The sequence below is a fragment of the Pan paniscus genome, chromosome 18, assembly GCF_029289425.2.
Source record: "Pan paniscus chromosome 18, NHGRI_mPanPan1-v2.0_pri, whole genome shotgun sequence".
Taxonomy (NCBI): domain Eukaryota; kingdom Metazoa; phylum Chordata; class Mammalia; order Primates; family Hominidae; genus Pan; species Pan paniscus.
The window spans coordinates 44,926,487-44,947,815 of record NC_073267.2 but is presented as its reverse complement, the minus strand read 5'-3'; positions in this window follow the sequence as shown (position 1 = coordinate 44,947,815).

Here is a 21,329-nt window from a genome sequence, read left to right as displayed (position 1 = left end):
TCCATTCCATCCCATTCCATTCCATTCCATCCGATTCCATTCCATTCCATTCGGGTTGATTAGATTGCATTCCATTCCATTCCATTCCATTCCATTCCATTCCATTTGGGTGTATTCCATTCCATTCCATTCCATTCTATTCCATTGCATTCGTGTTGATTGCATTCCATTCCATTCCATTCCATTGCATTCCATTCCATTCCATTCGTGTTGATACCATTGCATTCCACGCAATTCCATTCCATTCCATACCATTAGGGTTGATGCCATTCAATTGTATTCCATACCATTCAATTCCATTTGGGTTGATTCCATTCCATTCCATTCCATTCGACTCCATTCCATTCCATTCCATTCGGGTTGCTTCCATTCCAGTCAAGAACATTCCATTCCATTCCATTCCATTCCATTCCATTCCACTCCATTCCAATCCATTCCATTCCATGTGGGTTGACTCCATTCCATTCCATTCCATTCCATTCCATTCCATTCCATTCCATTCCATTGTGGTTGATTCCATTCCACTCCATTCCATTCCATTCCGTTGTATTCCATTCCATTCAATTGCATTCCATTCGGGTTGACTCCATTCCATTCCATTCCTTTCCATTCCATTCCAATCCATTCCATCCCATTCCATTCCATTCCATTCCATCCCATTCGGGTTCATTCCATTCCTTTCCGTTCCATTCGATTAGATTCCATTCCATTCCCTTCTGGTTGAATCCATTCCATTCCATTCCATTCCATTCCATTCCATTTCATTCCATTCCATTCGGGTTGATTCCATTCCATTCCATTGCATTGCACTCCATTCCATTCCATTCCATTTCATTCGGATTGATTCCATTCCATTCCAATCCATTCCATTCCATTCCGTTCTACTCCATTCCGTTCCATTCCATTCGGGTTGATTCCATTCCATTCCATTCCATAACATTCCATTCCTGTTGATTCCATTGCATTCCATTTCATTCCATTCCGTTCGGGTTGATTCCATTTCTTTCCAATCTATACCGTTCCATTCCATTCGGGGTGATTCCATTCCATTCCATTTCATTCCATTCGGGTTTTTTCCATTCCATTCCATTCCATTCCATTCCATTCTGGTTGATTCCATTCAATTCCATTCCATTCCATTCGGGTTGATTCCATTACATTCCATTCTATTCCATTCAATTCCATTCTATTCCATTCCATTCGGGTTGCTTCCATTCCAGTCAAGAACATTCCATTCCATTCCATTCCATTCCATTCCACTCCATTCAAATCCCTTCCATTCCATGTGGGTTGATTCCATTCCATTCCATTCCATTCCATTCCATTCGGGTTGATTCCATTCCATTCCATTCCATTGCATTCCATTCCATTCCGTTAGTGTTGATTCCATTCCATTCCTTTCCATTCCATTCCATTCCATTCCATTCCATTCGGGTTGATTCCATTCCATTCCATTCCATTCCATTCCATTCCATTCCATTCCATTCCTTTCCATTCCATTCGTGTAGATTCTGTTTTATTCCATTCCATTGCATTCCATTCCATTCCGATCGGGTTGATTCCATTCCATTCCATTCCAATCCATTCCATTCCATTCCGATTGATTCCATTCCATTCCAATCCATTCCTTTCCGTTTCATTCCATTCCATTCCGATTGATTCGATTCCTTTCCATTCCATTCCATTCCATTCCATTCCATTCCATTGTGGTTGATTCCATTCCATTCCATTCCATTCCTTTCCATTCCGTTGCATTCCATTCCATTCAATTTCATTCCATTCGGGTTGATTCCATTCCATTCCATTCCTTTCCATTCCATTCCTTTCGGGTTCATTCCATTCCATTCCATTCCATTCCATTCCATTCCATTTCATTCCATTCCCTTCGGGTTGAATCCATTGCATTCCATTCCATTCCATTCCATTCCATTCCATTCCATTCCATTCCATTCCATTCGGGTTGATTCCATTCCATTACATTCCATTGCATACCATTCCATTCCATTCCATTCCATTCGGGTTGATTCCACTCCATTTATTTCCATTCCATTCCATTCCATTCCATACCATTCGGGTTGATTCCATTCCATTCCATTCCATTCCATTGCATTCCATGCCATTCCGTTCCATTCCCTTCGGGTTTATTCCATACCATTCCATTCCATTCCATTCGGGTTTTTTCCGTTCCATTTCATTCCATTCTATTCCATTCTATTCCAATCCATTCCATTCCATTCCATTCTGGATGATTCCATTCCCTTCCATTCCATTCCATTCCATTCGTGTTGATACCATTCCATTCCATGCAATTCCATTCCATTCCATTCCATTAGGGTTGATGCCATTCCATCCCATTCCATACCATTCCATTCCATTTGGGTTAATTCCATTCCATTCCATTCCATTCCATTCGATTCCATTCCATTGCATGCCATTCAGGTTGCTTCCATTCCAGTCAAGTATATTCCATTATATTCCATTCCATTTCATTCCTATCCATTCCTGTTGATTTCATTCCTTTCCATTCCACTCCATTCGTATTGATTCCATTCCATTCCATTCCATTCCATTCCATTCCATTCCATTCCATTCGTTTTGATTCCATTCCATTCCATTCCATTGCATTCCATTCCATTCCATTCCATTCCATTCGGTTTGATTCCATTCCATTCTATTCCATTGCATTCCATTCCATTCCATTCCATTCGGGTTGATTCCATTCCATTCCATTCCATTCCATTCCATTCCATTCCATTCCATTCCGGTTGATTCCATTCCATACCTTTCCATTCCATTCCATTGCATTCCGGTTGATTCCATTGCATTCCATTCCATTCCATTCCATTCGGGTTGATTCCTTTCCATTCCATTCCATACCATTCCATTCCATTCAGCTTCATTCCATTCCATTCCATTTGATTCCAATCCATTAAATTCCACTCCATTCGATTCCACTCCATTCTGGTTGACTCCTTTCCCTTCCATTTCATTCCATCCTATTCCATTCCATCGCATTCCATTTCATTCCCCTCGGGTAGATTCTTTTCTATTCCATTCCAATACATTCCATTCCATTCCATTCCATTTGGGTTGATTCCATTCCATTCCATTCCATTCCATTCCATTCCATTCCATTTCATTCCAATGCATTCGGTTTGATTCCATTCCATTACATTCCATTCCATTCGGTTGCTTCCATTTCATTCCAGAACATTCCATTCCATTCCATTCCATTCCGGTTGATTCCATTCCATTCCATTCCATTACATTCTATTCCATTCCATTCCTTTTGATTCCATTCCATTCCATTCCATTCCCTTCCATTCCTTTCCATTCCGTTTGATTCCATTCCATTCCATTGCAATGCATTCCATTCCATTCCATTTCATTCCATTCGGGTTGATTCCATTCCATTTCATTCCATTCCATTCCACTCCATTCCATTCCATTCGGGTTGATTCCATTCCATTCCATTTGATTCCGTTCCATTCGATTCCATTCCATTCGGGTTGACTCCATTCCTTTCCATTTCATTCCATTCTATTCCATTCCATTGCATTCCATTTAACTCCATTCGGGTAGATTCCGTTATATTGCATTCCAATCCATTCCATTACATTCCGGTTGATTCCATTCCATTCCCTTCCTTTCCGGTTGATTAAATTCCATTGTATTCCATTCCATTCCTTTTGATTCCATTCCATTCCATTCCATTACATTACATTTTACTCCATTCGGATTGATTCCATTCCATTGCACTCCAATGCTTTCCTTTCCATTCCATTCCCTTCCATTCGGGTTGATTCTATTCCATTCCATTCCAGTCCATTCGGGTTGATTCCATTCCATTCCATTCCATTCCATTGCTTTCCATTCCGTTCCTTTCCATTCCATTGCATTCCATTCCAGCCCATTTCACTCCATTCAGATTGATTCCATTCCATTCCATTCCATTGCATTCCTTTCCATTCCATTCGGGTTGATTCCATTCCATTCCATTTCACTCCATTCCATTCCATTCCATTCAATTCCATTTTGGTTGATTACATTCCATTCAATTACATTCCATTCCATTTGGTTTGAATCCATTGCATACCATTCCATTCCATTCCATTTCATTCCATTCCATTCGGGTTGCTTCCATTACATTCCAGAACATTCCATTCCATTCCATTCCACTCCAGTTGATTCCATTCAATTCCATTCCATTCCACTCCGGTTGATTCAATTCCATTCCATCCCATTCCATTCGTTTTGATTCCATTCCGTTCGATTCCATTCCATTCCATCCCATTCGTTTTGATTCCATTCCATTCCATTCCATTCCATTCCATTCGGGTTGTTTCCATTCCATTCCATTCTATTCCATTCCATTCCGTTCTATTCGCGTTGATTCCATTCCATTCCATTCCATTCTATTCCATTTAATCCCATTCCATTCCATTCCATTCGGGTTGATTCGATTCCATTCCATTCCAATCCATTCCATTCCATTCCGGATGATTCCATTCCATTCCATTCCATTCCATTACGGTTGATTCCATACCATTAGATTCCATGCCATTCCACTCCATGCCGGTGGATTCAATTCCATTCCATTCCAATCCATTCTATTCCATTCCATTCCATTTGATTCCATTCCATTCCATTCCATTCGGGTTGATTCCATTCCATTCCATTTGATTCCATTCCATTCGATTCCATTCCATTCTGGTTGACTCCATTCCATTCCATTTCATTTCATTCTATTCCATTCCATTGCATTCCATTTCACTCCATTCGGGTAGATTCCGTTCTATTCCATTCCAATCCATTCCATTCCATTCCGGTTGATTCCATTCCATTCCATTCCATTCCATTCCGGTTGATTCCATTCCATTCCATTCCATTCTATTCAATTCCATTCCTATTGATTCCATTCCATTCCATTGCATTACATTACATTTTATTCCATTCGGATTGATTCCATTCCATTCCATTCCAATGCATTCCTTTCCATTCCATTTCATTCCATTCGGGTTTATTCCATTCCATTCCGTTCCATTCGGGTTGATTCTATTCCATTCCATTCCATTCCATTCCGGTTGATTCCATTCCATTCCATTCCATTCCATTGCATTCCATTCCATTCCTTTCCATTCCATTGCATTCCATTCCACCCCATTTCACTCCATTCAGGTTGTTTCCATTCCATTCCATTCCATTGCATTCCATTCCATTCCATTCGGGATGATTCCATTCCATTCCATTCCACTCCATTCCATTCCTTTCCATTCATTTCCATTTTGGTTGATTCCATTCCATTCAATTACATTCCATTCCATTTGGTTTGATTCCATTGCATTCCATTCCATTCCATTCCATTGCATTCGGGTTGCTTCCATTTCATTCGAGAACATTGCATTCCATTCCATTCCACTCCAGTTGATTCCATTCCATTCCATTCCATTCCATTCCATTCCATTTATTCCCATTCCATGTCATTCCATTCGGGTTGATTCCATTCCATTCCATTCCATTCCATTGAATTCCATTCCATTCCATTCTGGTTGATTCCATTCCATTCCATTCCATTCCATTCCATTCCATTCCATTCCATTCCCATCAATTCGGGGTGATTGCTTTCCTTTCCATTATATTCCATTCAATTCTATTCGCGATGATTCCATTCCATTCCATTCCATTCCATTCCATTAAATCCCATTCCACTCCATTCCATTCCGGTTGACTCGATTTCATTCCGTTCAATTCCATTCCATTCCATTGCATACCAGTTCATTCCATTCGGGTAGATTCCGTTCTATTCCATTGCAATCCATTCCATTCCATTCCATTTGTGTTGATTCCATTCCGTTCCATTCCATTCCACTCCATTCGGTTGCTTCCATTCCATTCGAGAACATTCCGTTCCATACCATTGCATTCCAATCCTTTCCATTCCGGTCGATTCCATTCCGTTCCATTCCATTCCATTCCATTTCATTCCATTCTGGTTGATTCCATTCCATTCCATTCCATTCCATTCCATTCCATTCCATTCAGCTTGATTCCATTCCATTCCATTCTAATCCATTGCATCCCATTCTATTCGCGTTGATTCCATTCCATCCCGTTCCATTCAATTCTATTCGGCCTGATTCCATTCCATTCCATTCCATTTCATTCCATTCCATTTGCATTGATTCCATTCCATTCCATTCCATTCCATTCTGGTTGATTCCATTCCATTCCATTCAAATCGGATTGATTCCATTCCATTCCATTCTATTCCATTCCATTGCATTCTATTGTCGTTGATTGCATTCCATCCCATTGCATTCCATTCCATCTCATTCCATTCCATTCCATTCGGGTTGATTCTATTCCATTGCATTCCATTCCATTCCATTCCACTGCATTCTGGTTGATTCCATTCCATTCCTTTCCTTTCCATTCCATTCCATTCGTGTTGATTCCATTCCATTCCATTCCATTGCATTCCATTCCATTCCGTTTCATTCCATTCATGTTGATTCCATTACATTACATTACATTACATTCCCTTCCATTCGTGTTGATTCCATTCCATGGCATTCCATTCTATTCCATTCCAATGCCTTCCTTTCAATTCCATTTCATTCCATTCGGGATGATTCCATTCCATTCCATTCCATTCCATTCCATTCCATTCCGTTCAATTCCCTTCGGGTTTATTCCCTTCCATTCCATTCCATTGCATTCCATTCGTGTTGTTTCCATCGCATTTCATTCGATTCGATTCCATTCCATTCCATTCCATTCCATTCGGGATGATTCCATTCCATTCCATTCCTTTCGTGTTGATACCATTACATTCCACGCCATTCCATTCCATTCCATTCCATTAGGATTGATGACATTCCATTCCATTCCATACCATTCCACTCCATTTGGGTTGATGCCATTACATTCCATTCCATTCCATCCGGGTTAATTCCATTCCAATCCATTCCATTCCATTTGGGATGCTTCCATTCCATTAAAGAACATTCCATTCCAGTCCATTCCATTCCCTTCCATTCCCTTCTATTCAGGTTGATTCCATTCCATTCCATTCCATTCCGTTCCATTCGTTTTGATTCCATTCCATTCCATTCCATTCCATTCGGTTTGATTCCATTCAATTCCATTACATTGCATTGAATTCCATTCCATTGCATTGCATTCCATTCCATTTCATTCCATTCGAGTTGATTCCATTCCATTCCATTCCATTCCATTCCATTCTGGTTGATTCAATTCTATTTCATTCCCTTCCATTCCATTCCATTCCATTCGGGTTGCTTCCATTCCATTCCAGAACATTCCATTCCATTCCATTCTGGTAAATTTCATTCCATTCCATTCCATTCCATTCGTTTAGATTCCATTCCATTCCATTGCATTCCATTACATTACATTTCATCAAATTCGGTTTGATTCCATACCATTTCATTCCATTGCATTACATTCCATTCCATGTCATTCCATTCGGGTTGATTCCATTCCATTCCATTCCATTCCATTCCATTCCATTCCATTCCATTCCCTTCGGGTTGAATCCATTCCCTTCCATTCCATTCCATTCCATTCCCTTCCCTTCGGGTTGAATCCATTCCATTCCATTCCATTCCATTCCATTCCATTCCATTCGGGTTGATTCCATTCCATTCCATTCCATTCCATTCCATTCCAGTCCATTCGGGTTAATTCCATTCCATTTCATTCCATTCCATTCCATTCCATTCCATTTGGGATGATTCCATTCCATTCCATTCCATTCCATTCCATTCCATTCCATCTTATTCCATTCCACTCCATTCCATTCTGGTTGACTCCATTCCATTCCATTCCATTCCATTCCATTCCATTCCAAAACATTCGGATTGATTCGATTCCATTTCATTCCATTCCATTCCATTCCATTCCATTCCATTCCATTCCATTCCATTCGTGTTGATTTCATTCCATTCCATTCCATTCCGGTTGATTCCATTCCATTCCATTCCATTCTATTCAATTCCATTCCTATTGATTCCATTCCATTCCATTGCATTACATTACATTTTATTCCATTCGGGTTGATTCCATTCCATTCCATTCCAATGCATTCCTTTCCATTCCATTTCATTCCATTCGGGTTTATTCCATTCCATTCCGTTCCATTCGGGTTGATTCTATTCCATTCCATTCCATTCCATTCCGGTTGATTCCATTCCATTCCATTCCATTCCATTGCATTCCATTCCATTCCTTTCCATTCCATTGCATTCCATTCCACCCCATTTCACTCCATTCAGGTTGTTTCCATTCCATTCCATTCCATTGCATTCCATTCCATTCCATTCGGGATGATTCCATTCCATTCCATTCCACTCCATTCCATTCCTTTCCATTCATTTCCATTTTGGTTGATTCCATTCCATTCAATTACATTCCATTCCATTTGGTTTGATTCCATTGCATTCCATTCCATTCCATTACATTGCATTCGGGTTGCTTCCATTTCATTCGAGAACATTGCATTCCATTCCATTCCACTCCAGTTGATTCCATTCCATTCCATTCCATTCCATTCCATTCCATTCCATTTATTCCCATTCCATGTCATTCCATTCGGGTTGATTCCATTCCATTCCATTCCATTCCATTCCATTGAATTCCATTCCATTCCATTCTGGTTGATTCCATTCCATTCCATTCCATTCCATTCCATTCCATTCCATTCCATTCCCATCAATTCGGGGTGATTGCTTTCCTTTCCATTATATTCCATTCAATTCTATTCGCGATGATTCCATTCCATTCCATTCCATTCCATTCCATTAAATCCCATTCCACTCCATTCCATTCCGGTTGACTCGATTTCATTCCGTTCAATTCCATTCCATTCCATTGCATACCAGTTCATTCCATTCGGGTAGATTCCGTTCTATTCCATTGCAATCCATTCCATTCCATTCCATTTGTGTTGATTCCATTCCGTTCCATTCCATTCCACTCCATTCGGTTGCTTCCATTCCATTCGAGAACATTCCGTTCCATACCATTGCATTCCAATCCTTTCCATTCCGGTCGATTCCATTCCGTTCCATTCCATTCCATTCCATTTCATTCCATTCTGGTTGATTCCATTCCATTCCATTCCATTCCATTCCATTCCATTCCATTCCATTCAGCTTGATTCCATTCCATTCCATTCTAATCCATTGCATCCCATTCTATTCGCGTTGATTCCATTCCATCCCATTCCATTCAATTCTATTCGGCCTGATTCCATTCCATTCCATTCCATTTCATTCCATTCCATTTGCATTGATTCCATTCCATTCCATTCCATTCCATTCTGGTTGATTCCATTCCATTCCATTCAAATCGGATTGATTCCATTCCATTCCATTCTATTCCATTCCATTGCATTCTATTGTCGTTGATTGCATTCCATCCCATTGCATTCCATTCCATCTCATTCCATTCCATTCCATTCGGGTTGATTCTATTCCATTGCATTCCATTCCATTCCATTCCACTGCATTCTGGTTGATTCCATTCCATTCCTTTCCTTTCCATTCCATTCCATTCGTGTTGATTCCATTCCATTCCATTCCATTGCATTCCATTCCATTCCGTTGCATTCCATTCATGTTGATTCCATTACATTACATTACATTACATTCCCTTCCATTCGTGTTGATTCCATTCCATGGCATTCCATTCTATTCCATTCCAATGCCTTCCTTTCAATTCCATTTCATTCCATTCGGGATGATTCCATTCCATTCCATTCCATTCCATTCCATTCCATTCCGTTCAATTCCCTTCGGGTTTATTCCCTTCCATTCCATTCCGTTGCATTCCATTCGTGTTGTTTCCATCGCATTTCATTCGATTCGATTCCATTCCATTCCATTCCATTCCATTCGGGATGATTCCATTCCATTCCATTCCTTTCGTGTTGATACCATTACATTCCACGCCATTCCATTCCATTCCATTCCATTAGGATTGATGACATTCCATTCCATTCCATACCATTCCACTCCATTTGGGTTGATGCCATTACATTCCATTCCATTCCATCCGGGTTAATTCCATTCCAATCCATTCCATTCCATTTGGGATGCTTCCATTCCATTAAAGAACATTCCATTCCAGTCCATTCCATTCCCTTCCATTCCCTTCTATTCAGGTTGATTCCATTCCATTCCATTCCATTCCGTTCCATTCGTTTTGATTCCATTCCATTCCATTCCATTCCATTCGGTTTGATTCCATTCAATTCCATTCCATTGCATTGAATTCCATTCCATTGCATTGCATTCCATTCCATTTCATTCCATTCGAGTTGATTCCATTCCATTCCATTCCATTCCATTCCATTCTGGTTGATTCAATTCTATTCCATTCCCTTCCATTCCATTCCATTCCATTCGGGTTGCTTCCATTCCATTCCAGAACATTCCATTCCATTCCATTCTGGTAAATTTCATTCCATTCCATTCCATTCCATTCGTTTAGATTCCATTCCATTCCATTGCATTCCATTACATTACATTTCATCAAATTCGGTTTGATTCCATACCATTTCATTCCATTGCATTACATTCCATTCCATGTCATTCCATTCGGGTTGATTCCATTCCATTCCATTCCATTCCATTCCATTCCATTCCATTCCATTCCATTCCCTTCGGGTTGAATCCATTCCCTTCCATTCCATTCCATTCCCTACCCTTCGGGTTGAATCCATTCCATTCCATTCCATTCCATTCCATTCCATTCCATTCGGGTTGATTCCATTCCATTCCATTCCATTCCATTCCATTCCAGTCCATTCGGGTTAATTCCATTCCATTTCATTCCATTCCATTCCATTCCATTCCATTTGGGATGATTCCATTCCATTCCATTCCATTCCATTCCATTCCATTCCATCTTATTCCATTCCACTCCATTCCATTCTGGTTGACTCCATTCCATTCCATTCCATTCCATTCCATTCCATTCCATTCCAAAACATTCGGATTGATTCGATTCCATTTCATTCCATTCCATTCCATTCCATTCCATTCCATTCCATTCGTGTTGATTTCATTCCATTCCATTCCATTCAATTACATTCCATTCCATTTGGTTTGATTCCACGGCAATCCATTCCATTCCATTCCATTTCATTCCATTCCATTCGGGTTGCTTCCATTCCATTCCAGAACATTCCATTCCATTCCATTCCACTCCAGTTGATTCCATTCCATTCCATTCCATTCCATTCAGCGCCGGTTGATTCCATTCCATTCCATTCCATTCCATTCGTTTTGATTCCATTCCATTCGATTCCATTTCATTCCATTCCATTCGGGTTGTTTCCATTCCATTCCATTCTATTCCATTCCATTCCATTCTATTCGCGTTGATTCCTTTCCATTCCATTCCATTCCATTTAATCCCATTCCATTCCATTCCATTCGTGTTGATTCGATTCCATTCCATTCCATTGCATTCCATTTCATGCCATTCGGGTAGATTCCGTTCTATTCCATTCCAATCCATTCCATTCTATTCCGGATTATTCCATTCCATTCCATTCCATTACGGTTGATTCCATTCCAATCCATTGCATTCCATGCCAGTTGATTCAATTCCATTCCATTCCATTCCATTCCATTCTATTCCATTCCATTCCTTTTGATTCCATTCCATTCCATTCCATTCCATTCCATTCCATTCCATTCGGTTTGATTCCATTCCATTCCATTGCAATGCATTCCATTCCATTCCATTTCATTCCATTCGGGTTGATTCCATTCCATTTCATTCCATTCCATTCCACTCCATTCCATTCCATTCGGGTTGATTCCATTGCATTCCATTTGATTCCATTCCATTCGATTCCATTCCATTCGGGTTGACTCCATTCCATTCCATTTCATTCCATTCTATTCCATTCCTTTGCATTCCATTTCACTCCATCCGGGTAGATTCCGTTATATTCCATTCCAATCCATTCCATTCCATTCCGGTTGATTCCATTCCATTCCATTCCATTCCATTCCATTCCAGTTGATTCCATTCCATTCTATTCCATTCCATTCCTTTTGATTCCATTCCATTCCATTCCATTACATTACATTTTATTACATTCGGATTGATTCCATTCCATTCCATTCCAATGCATTCCTTTCCATTCCATTTCATTCCATTCGGGTTGATTCCATTCCATTTCGTTCCATTCGGATTGCTTCCATTCCATTCCATTCCATTGCATTCCATTCCACCACATTTCACTCCATTCAGGTTGATTCCATTCCATTCCATTCCATTGCATTCCATTCCATTCCATTCGGGTTGATTCCATTCCATTCCATTTCACTCCATTCCATTCCATTCCATTTTGGTTGATTCCGTTCCATTCAATTACATTCCATTCCATTTGGTTTAATTCCATTGCATTGCATTCCATTCCATTCCTTTCGTTTTGATTCCATTCCACCCGAATCCATTCCATTCCATTCCATTCGTTTTGATTCCATTCCATTCGATTCCATTCCATTCGGGTTGACTCCATTCCATTCCATTTCATTACATTCTATTCCATTCCATTGCCTTCCATTTCACTCCATTCGGGTAGATTCCGTTCTATTCCATTCCAATCCATTCCATTCCATTCCGGTTGATTCCATTCCATTCCATTCCATTCCATTCCGGTTGATTCCATTCGATTCCATTCCATGCTATTCCATTCCATTCCTTTTGATTCTATTCCATTCCATTACATTACATTACATTTTATTCCATTCGGATTTATTCCATTCCATTCCATTCCAATGCATTCCTTTACATTCCATTTCATTCCATTCGGTTTGATTCCATTCCATTCCCTTCCATTCGGGTTGATTCTATTCTATTCCATTCCTTTCCATTCGGGTTGATTCCATTCCATTTCATTCCATTCCATTGCATTCCATTCCATTCCTTTCCATTCCATTGCATTCCATTCCACCCCATTTCACTCCATTCAGGTTGATTCCATTCCATTCCTTTCCATTGCATTCCATTCCATTCCATTCGTGTTGATTCCATTCCTTTCCATTCCACTCCATTCCATTCCATTCCATTCAATTGCATTTTGGTTGATTCCATTCCATTCAATTACATTCCATTCTATTTGGTTTGATTCCATTGCATTCCATTCCATTCCATTCCATTCGGGTTGCTTCCATTTCATTCCAGCACATTCCATTCCATTCCATTCCACTCCAGTTGATTCCCTTCCATTCCATTCCATTCCATTCCATTCCATTCCATTCCAATCCGCTTGATTCCATTCCATTCCATTCCATTCCTTTCGTTTTCATTCCATTCCATTCGATTCCATTCCATTCGGGTTGTTTCCATTTCATTCCATTCTATTACATTCCATTCCATTCTATTCGCGTTGATTCCATTCCATTCCATTCCATTTAATCCCATTCCATGTCATTCCATTCGGGTTGATTCCATTCCATTCCATTCCATTGCATTCCATTCCATTCCATTCCATTCCCATCCATTCGGGGTGATTGCTTTCCATTCCATTCTATTCCATTCCTTTCTATTCGCATGATTCCATTCCATTCCTTTCCATTCTATTCCATTAAATTCCATTCCACAACATTCCATTCCGGTTGACTCGATTCCATTCCGTTCCATTCCATTCCATTCCATTCCATTCCATTCCATTGCATAACAGTTCATTCCATTCGGGTAGATTCCATTCTAGTCCATTCCAATCCATTCCATTCCATTCCATTCCATTCCATTCGGGTTGATTCCATTCCATTCCATTCCATTCCATTCCATTCCATTCCATTCACTTCAGATAGATTCCTTTGCATTCCATTGCATTCCATTCCATTCCTTTCCATTCCATTGCATTCCATTCCACTCCATTTCAATCCATTCAGGTTGATTCCATTCCATTCCATTCCATTGCATTCCATTGCATTCCATTCCATCCGGTTTGATTCCATTCCATTCCATTCCAATGAATTCTTTCCATTCCATTTCATTCCATTCCGGTTGATTCCATTCCATTCCATTCCATTCCATTACATTTTGGTTGATTCCACTCCATTCCATTCCGTTCCATTCCATTCCATTTTATTCGGCTCCTTCCATTCCGTTCCAGAACATTTCATTCCATTCCATTTCATTCTTGTTGATTCCATTCCGTTCCATTCCATTCCATTCCATTCCATTCCATTATGGTTGATTCCATTGCATTCCATGCCATTCCATTCCATTCCATTCGGTTTGATTCCATTCCATTCCATTCCATTCCATTATGGTTGATTCCATTGCATTCCATTCCATTCCATTCCATTCCATTCCATTCCATTCAGTTTGATTCCATTCCATTCCATTCCATTGCATTGCATTCCATTCTATTCCATTCCATTCCATTCCTTTCGGGTTGCTTCCATTCCATTCCATTCCATTCCATTCCATTCGTGTTGATTCCATTCCATTCCATTCCATTCCATTCCATTCAGGTTGATTCCATTCCATTCCATTCCATACCATTCCATTCCATGCGGGTTGATTCCATTCCATTCCATTTGATTCCATTCCATTTGATTCCATTCCATTCGGGTTAACTACATTCCATTCCGTTTCATTCCATTCTATTCCATTCCATTGCATTCCATTTCATTCCATTCGGGTAGATTCCGTTCTCTTCCATTCCAATCCATTCCATTCCATTCCGGTTGATTCCATTCCATTCCATTCCATTCCATTCCATTCCTTTTGTTTTGATTCCATTCCATTCCATTCCATTTCATTCCAATCCATTCTGTTTGATTCCATTCCATTTCATTCCATTCCATTCGGTTCCTTCCATTCCATTCCAGAACATTCCATTCCATTCCATTTCATTCTGGTTGATTCCATTCCATTCCATTCTATTCCATTCCACACTTTTTGATTCCATTCCATTCCATTCCTTTCCATTCCCTTCCATTCGGTTTGATTCCATTCCATTCGATTCCAATGCATTCCATTCCATTCCATTTCATTCCATTCGGGTTGATTCCATTCCATTCAATTCCATTCCATTCCATTCTGGTTGTTTCCATTCCATTCCATTCCATTCCATTCCATTCCATTCCATTCCTTTCCATTCCATTTCATTCCAATCCATTCGGTTTGATTCCATTCCATTGCATTCCATTCCATTCGTTTGCTTCCATTCCATTCCAGAACATTCCATTCCATTCCATTCCATTTCATTCTGGTTGATTCCATTCCATTCCATTCTATTGCATTCTATTCCATTCCATTCCTTTTGATTCCATTCCATTCCATTCCGTTCCATTCCATTCCATTCGGTTTGATTCCATTCCATTCCATTCCAATGCATTCCATTCCGTTCCATTTCATTCCATTCCGGTTGATTCCATTCCATTCCATTCCATTCCATTCCATTCCATTCCATTCCATTATGGTTGATTCCATTGCATTCCATTCCATTCCATTTCATTCCTTTCGGTTTGATTCCGTTCCATTCCATTCCATTGCATTCCATTCCATTCTATTCCATTCCATTACACTTCATTCGGGTTGATTCGATTCGATTCCATTCCATTCCATTCCATTCGTGTTGATTCCATTCCATTCCATTCCATTCCATTCCATTTTGGTTGATTCCGTTCCATTCAATTACATTCCATTCCATTTGGTTTAATTCCATTGCATTCCATTCCATTCCATTCCATTCGTTTTGATTCCATTCCACTCGAATCCATTCCATTCCATTCCATTCGTTTTGATTCCATTCCATTCGATTCCATTCCATTCGGGTTGACTCCATTCCATTCCATTTCATTACATTCTATTCCATTCCATTGCTTTCCATTTCACTCCATTCGGGTAGATTCCGTTCTATTCCATTCCAATCCATTCCATTCCATTCCGGTTGATTCCATTCCATTCCATTCCATTCCATTCCGGTTGATTCCATTCGATTCCATTCCATGCTATTCCATTCCATTCCTTTTGATTCTATTCCATTACATTACATTACATTACATTTTATTCCATTCGGATTTATTCCATTCCATTCCATTCCAATGCATTCCTTTACATTCCATTTGATTCCATTCGGTTTGATTCCATTCCATTCCCTTCCATTCGGGTTGATTCTATTCTATTCCATTCCTTTCCATTCGGGTTGATTCCATTCCATTTCATTCCATTCCATTGCATTCCATTCCATTCCTTTCCATTCCATTGCATTCCATTCCACCCCATTTCACTCCATTCAGGTTGTTTCCATTCCATTCCTTTCCATTGCATTCCATTCCATTCCATTCGTGTTGATTCCATTCCTTTCCATTCCACTCCATTCCATTCCATTTCATTCAATTGCATTTTGGTTGATTCCATTCCATTCAATTACATTCCATTCTATTTGGTTTGATTCCATTGCATTCCATTCCATTCCATTCCATTCGGGTTGCTTCCATTTCATTCCAGCACATTCCATTCCATTCCATTCCACTCCAGTTGATTCCATTCCATTCCATTCCATTCCATTCCATTCCATTCCATTCCAATCCGCTTGATTCCATTCCATTCCATTCCATTCCATTCGTTTTCATTCCATTCCATTCGACTCCATTCCATTCCATTCCATTCGTTTTGATTCCATTCCATTCCATTGCAATGCATTCCATTCCATTCCATTTCATTCCATTCGGGTTGATTCCATTCCATTCCATTCCATTCCATTCCATTCCATTCCATTCCATTCCATTCCCTTCGGGTTGAATCCATTCCCTTCCATTCCATTCCATTCCATTCCCTTCCCTTCGGGTTGAATCCATTCCATTCCATTCCATTCCATTCCATTCCATTCCATTCGGGTTGATTCCATTCCATTCCATTCCATTCCATTCCATTCCAGTCCATTCGGGTTAATTCCATTCCATTTCATTCCATTCCATTCCATTCCATTCCATTTGGGATGATTCCATTCCATTCCATTCCATTCCATTCCATCTTATTCCATTCCACTCCATTCCATTCTGGTTGACTCCATTCCATTCCATTCCATTGCATTCCATTCCATTCCAAAACATTCGGATTGATTCGATGCCATTTCATTCCATTCCATTCCATTCCATTCCATTCCATTCCATTCGTGTTGATTTCATTCCATTCCATTCCATTCAATTACATTCCATTCCATTTGGTTTGATTCCACGGCAATCCATTCCATTCCATTCCATTTCATTCCATTCCATTCGGGTTGCTTCCATTCCATTCCAGAACATTCCATTCCATTCCACTCCAGTTGATTCCATTCCATTCCATTCCATTCCATTCCATTCAGCGCCGGTTGATTCCATTCCATTCCATTCCATTCCATTCGTTTTGATTCCATTCCATTCGATTCCATTTCATTCCATTCCATTCGGGTTGTTTCCATTCCATTCCATTCTATTCCATTCCATTCCATTCTATTCGCGTTGATTCCTTTCCATTCCATTCCATTCCATTTAATCCCATTCCATTCCATTCCATTCGTGTTGATTCGATTCCATTCCATTCCATTGCATTCCATTTCATGCCATTCGGGTAGATTCCGTTCTATTCCATTCCAATCCATTCCATTCTATTCCGGATTATTCCATTCCATTCCATTCCATTACGGTTGATTCCATTCCAATCCATTGCATTCCATGCCAGTTGATTCAATTCCATTCCATTCCATTCCATTCTATTCCATTCCATTCCTTTTGATTCCATTCCATTCCATTCCATTCCATTCCATTCCATTCCATTCGGTTTGATTCCATTCCATTCCATTGCAATGCATTCCATTCCATTCCATTTCATTCCATTCGGGTTGATTCCATTCCATTTCATTCCATTCCATTCCACTCCATTCCATTCCATTCGGGTTGATTCCATTGCATTCCATTTGATTCCATTCCATTCGATTCCATTCCATTCGGGTTGACTCCATTCCATTCCATTTCATTCCATTCTATTCCATTCCTTTGCATTCCATTTCACTCCATCCGGGTAGATTCCGTTATATTCCATTCCAATCCATTCCATTCCATTCCGGTTGATTCCATTCCATTCCATTCCATTCCATTCCATTCCAGTTGATTCCATTCCATTCTATTCCATTCTATTCCATTCCATTCCTTTTGATTCCATTCCATTCCATTCCATTACATTACATTTTATTACATTCGGATTGATTCCATTCCATTCCATTCCAATGCATTCCTTTCCATTCCATTTCATTCCATTCGGGTTGATTCCATTCCATTTCGTTCCATTCGGATTGCTTCCATTCCATTCCATTCCATTGCATTCCATTCCACCACATTTCACTCCATTCAGGTTGATTCCATTCCATTCCATTCCATTGCATTCCATTCCATTCCATTCGGATTGATTCCATTCCATTCCATTTCACTCCATTCCATTCCATTCCATTCCATTCCATTTTGGTTGATTCCGTTCCATTCAATTACATTCCATTCCATTTGGTTTAATTCCATTGCATTGCATTCCATTCCATTCCTTTCGTTTTGATTCCATTCCACCCGAATCCATTCCATTCCATTCCATTCGTTTTGATTCCATTCCATTCGATTCCATTCCATTCGGGTTGACTCCATTCCATTCCATTTCATTACATTCTATTCCATTCCATTGCCTTCCATTTCACTCCATTCGGGTAGATTCCGTTCTATTCCATTCCAATCCATTCCATTCCATTCCGGTTGATTCCATTCCATTCCATTCCATTCCATTCCATTCCGGTTGATTCCATTCGATTCCATTCCATGCTATTCCATTCCATTCCTTTTGATTCTATTCCATTCCATTACATTACATTACATTTTATTCCATTCGGATTTATTCCATTCCATTCCATTCCAATGCATTCCTTTACATTCCATTTCATTCCATTCGGTTTGATTCCATTCCATTCCCTTCCATTCGGGTTGGTTCTATTCTATTCCATTCCTTTCCATTCGGGTTGATTCCATTCCATTTCATTCCATTCCATTGCATTCCATTCCATTCCTTTCCATTCCATTGCATTCCATTCCACCCCATTTCACTCCATTCAGGTTGATTCCATTCCATTCCTTTCCATTGCATTCCATTCCATTCCATTCGTGTTGATTCCATTCCTTTCCATTCCACTCCATTCCATTCCATTCCATTCAATTGCATTTTGGTTGATTCCATTCCATTCAATTACATTCCATTCTATTTGGTTTGATTCCATTGCATTCCATTCCATTCCATTCCATTCGGGTTGCTTCCATTTCATTCCAGCACATTCCATTCCATTCCATTCCACTCCAGTTGATTCCCTTCCATTCCATTCCATTCCATTCCATTCCATTCCATTCCAATCCGCTTGATTCCATTCCATTCCATTCCATTCCTTTCGTTTTCATTCCATTCCATTCGATTCCATTCCATTCCATTCCATTCGGGTTGTTTCCATTTCATTCCATTCTATTACATTCCATTCCATTCTATTCGCGTTGATTCCATTCCATTCCATTCCATTTAATCCCATTCCATGTCATTCCATTCGGGTTGATTCCATTCCATTCCATTCCATTGCATTCCATTCCATTCCATTCCATTCCCATCCATTCGGGGTGATTGCTTTCCATTCCATTCTATTCCATTCCTTTCTATTCGCATGATTCCATTCCATTCCTTTCCATTCTATTCCATTAAATTCCATTCCACAACATTCCATTCCGGTTGACTCGATTCCATTCCGTTCCATTCCATTCCATTCCATTCCATTCCATTCCATTCCATTGCATAACAGTTCATTCCATTCGGGTAGATTCCATTCTAGTCCATTCCAATCCATTCCATTCCATTCCATTCCATTCCATTCGGGTTGATTCCATTCCATTCCATTCCATTCCATTCCATTCACTTCAGATAGATTCCTTTGCATTCCATTGCATTCCATTCCATTCCTTTCCATTCCATTGCATTCCATTCCACTCCATTTCAATCCATTCAGGTTGATTCCATTCCATTCCATTCCATTGCATTCCATTGCATTCCATTCCATCCGGTTTGATTCCATTCCATTCCATTCCAATGAATTCTTTCCATTCCATTTCATTCCATTCCGGTTGATTCCATTCCATTCCATTCCATTCCATTACATTTTGGTTGATTCCACTCCATTCCATTCCGTTCCATTCCATTCCATTTTATTCGGCTCCTTCCATTCCGTTCCAGAACATTTCATTCCATTCCATTTCATTCTTGTTGATTCCATTCCGTTCCATTCCATTCCATTCCATTCCATTCCATTATGGTTGATTCCATTGCATTCCATGCCATTCCATTCCATTCCATTCGGTTTGATTCCATTCCATTCCATTCCATTCCATTATGGTTGATTCCATTGCATTCCATTCCATTCCATTCCATTCCATTCCATTCCATTCAGTTTGATTCCATTCCATTCCATTCCATTGCATTGCATTCCATTCTATTCCATTCCATTCCATTCCTTTCGGGTTGCTTCCATTCCATTCCATTCCATTCCATTCCATTCGTGTTGATTCCATTCCATTCCATTCCATTCCATTCCATTCAGGTTGATTCCATTCCATTCCATTCCATACCATTCCATTCCATGCGGGTTGATTCCATTCCATTCCATTTGATTCCATTCCATTTGATTCCATTCCATTCGGGTTAACTACATTCCATTCCGTTTCATTCCATTCTATTCCATTCCATTGCATTCCATTTCATTCCATTCGGGTAGATTCCGTTCTCTTCCATTCCAATCCATTCCATTCCATTCCGGTTGATTCCATTCCATTCCATTCCATTCCATTCCATTCCTTTTGTTTTGATTCCATTCCATTCCATTCCATTTCATTCCAATCCATTCTGTTTGATTCCATTCCATTTCATTCCATTCCATTCGGTTCCTTCCATTCCATTCCAGAACATTCCATTCCATTCCATTTCATTCTGGTTGATTCCATTCCATTCCATTCTATTCCATTCCACACTTTTTGATTCCATTCCATTCCATTCCTTTCCATTCCCTTCCATTCGGTTTGATTCCATTCCATTCGATTCCAATGCATTCCATTCCATTCCATTTCATTCCATTCGGGTTGATTCCATTCCATTCAATTCCATTCCATTCCATTCTGGTTGTTTCCATTCCATTCCATTCCATTCCATTCCATTCCATTCCATTCCTTTCCATTCCATTTCATTCCAATCCATTCGGTTTGATTCCATTCCATTGCATT